The 2,680-nt window shown below is 46.9% G+C and overlaps 1 pseudogene; it reads right to left on the bottom strand.

Moving 5' to 3' along the window:
• Positions 1–568: 568 nt before the first annotated feature.
• On the bottom strand, positions 569–1,857 carry LOC121963712 (annotated as a pseudogene).
• Positions 1,858–2,680: the final 823 nt, after the last annotated feature.

The following is a 2,680-nucleotide window of genomic DNA, read 5'->3' as shown; positions in this document are numbered from 1 at the left end:
ATTCTCAATGAAAAAAATAAACAGAAATCTTGACCTGCTTTTTAAAACTGCCAAAATACTGCTTTCACTGAAACACTGACTGACCTAAAACATGCAGCTGGATTAGTTTTGCTTTTAATATGTAGAAATGATCTCTGCGTGTCATCTCATAACCGTCTGAATTAAATGGAGATTTGATGGTGGATTGTATTTTATCCGTGATTAAGGTGAGCTGAGTGATTTTATAGCCTTTGAAAAAAAACCCAAAACAGATCAGTCCATATTTGAGAATGTTTTAATATCCACGTTATGCATCACACGTACACAATCACAACAAACTCCTTGATGCTCGAGTGTCCTGGATATTTACATTTGCTTCATACAAACCTCTAATAAAAGGTGTTCTACTGAGGCGAGAACAGATATTGAAAATAGTTAAAAACATGTGTAACATCAATATTTTTTTATACATCTAATCAAGCTCACGACAGCAAACAGCCGTTCAACGAGGGTTTGCACTTTGGGTCAACACACTAGAAACCAGCTGCGAAGTTCTGCTAAAAAAAAATATGATAAAAAATTTAAAAAACTACAACATTTTCTCCTCTCTCTCCCACGGAACCGGATCCTGCTCCTCCTCGACGTGCGTATTCCTGCGCCCTGTCCAAAAGTGCTCCACATCTGGGAACGTCTTCTCCTTCTCCTGCGAGACCGCGTTGGCGACGGCGTTGGCCCCCACTTCTGCTCCGTTGCCCTCCGTTTTGGGACATTTGTTGCTGGGAAGCTGCTTGGAGCCTCTGCAGGTCGCGATGAACCAGATGGTGACGAGTCCTTGGCGCACGTCGTCGTACATGGTCATTAGGATCACCGGAGAGAGCGAGCTGCATGCGTAAAGGAGGACTTGCGCAAAGATGATCAAGCTCACGGGTGGTTTGTTGTACCCGAGCCTGATCCAGGTGAATGTGCCCCACTCTGGGAGCAACATGAGCCCCAGCGCGCCGCTCAGACACAGTAAAACCAGCGTGACTTTGCTCTGGTGCTGCGGGCTGGGCGCGTGGTTCACCGCGGTGTGCAGCGCTTTGGTGTAGTACGCGAGCGTAAAAATGACCGGCACCACAAAGGTTGCAGTTGGGTAAATCTTGTAGAACACACGCATGAAGTCAGACGCGCACACTGACATCTCAGAGACGCAAATAGTGTCGCGACCGCGCTGCACCAAAGAGGCAAAAATCATCTGGGGGATCGGAAACATCATGGACACAATCCAAATGAACGCCAGGGCTCCGTGGATCCACGTCGGGCTGTAGAGGGGGCCCGTGGCGGTGCTGGGGACCAAGGTGTGTTTGGCTCTAGTGGTGACCGCGAGGATTAAAGTTTTTGCAACCACACACGAGTGCTGGAACCAGTCCGTGGTGCTGCACACAAAACTCCCCAGGGTCCAGGTCTGCTTGTAGTAGGTGACAGCGCGCACGGGGGCGCACAGCAGCAGGATCACCAAGTCCGTGGAGGCCAGAGAGGCGAGGAGCGCTTTCACCTCGGAGCCCCTCCCGTTTCTAAAGTCACGGATGAAAATCAACAAAACGAGCAGATTCCCAACCGCTCCGGACACGCAGATCCCGATGAGGATGACGGGCATGGCTGTCCGCGTGTCCTCGCCCTGGAGAAGTTGAACTCCTCCAACGAAATCAAAAAAGGACACATTTGCTGGTCGATCAATATCCATCTCCTCCGCCGAGAAAGTCCGTAAAGTAAATAAATGCGGTCAAAAAAAGAGAAATTTAACGCTTTTCTTTCACTTTTTTTTCTCCAGGTGTCCAGGCGCAGGAGATGTCCAGAGCGCGCGGAGCTGAGACGCTGCCGACGGGGTCGTGATCGCATCAGCGAGTGGGTGAGCAGGATGGCAGGTGGGCTATTTCAAGTGCTGCCATTTAGCATCGTCAACCACTCACGTCACTTGGCTCCGGGCTGCAGCCAGCCCAAATGTGAGCGCAGCGTGATGTGATTTACATTCAGACCCTCAGAGGGATCACTGCTGCTGCTGCGGCGCGTCACAGATACTGCATGTCAAAGTAGCACTGAGTCCTCTGGATGTCAGCTAGTTATCTCTGTAGATTAAAGTGTGACATGTACAAACACAGCTGTCACTTTTACTGCAATCACTGACAAATAAGTGGCACGTTGTGGTGTGAAACGCCTGAATAAATAATCATATCATGCTGCAAAACACTGTAATAGCATGCAACAGGGAAAAACACTCCTTCAGTACATTTCAAAATGCCTTAACATCATCTTAATATATGCAGGCTTTTAAAAATATTCCCTTAAATCTCTGAATTAATCTCCCACATTTCCTTAACTTTGCAAATTGACAGAAATGCCCTTTTAAAACAGTCCAAAGTACACAACATTTAGGGTAAATATTGCTCAACTGAGGATAAAATTCTGTATTTTCTGCCCTTTGAGGTACTTATTAAACATTAAAAGGTGCTTTAAGTACATTTAAAGTGATACTTTTGTAATGTAGAAAGAAGAAAAGACATGTTTTTCTCTCATAAAAGAAATGTTGAACTCATACACAATAAAAACACACATTCTCTGGCTTCAGTGCACTCAGGAGTTTTGCTGTCACAGCCTGACTTGGTCTCGTATGACCACTAGCTCATCGTATGTCGCTTGTGTTAGTTGTTGTCGCCTGGGTGTT

Source organism: Plectropomus leopardus, unplaced genomic scaffold, assembly GCF_008729295.1.
Source record: "Plectropomus leopardus isolate mb unplaced genomic scaffold, YSFRI_Pleo_2.0 unplaced_scaffold12221, whole genome shotgun sequence".
In the NCBI taxonomy this organism is placed as follows: Eukaryota; Metazoa; Chordata; class Actinopteri; order Perciformes; family Serranidae; genus Plectropomus; species Plectropomus leopardus.
This window is presented reverse-complemented; position numbering and strand designations above follow the sequence as displayed.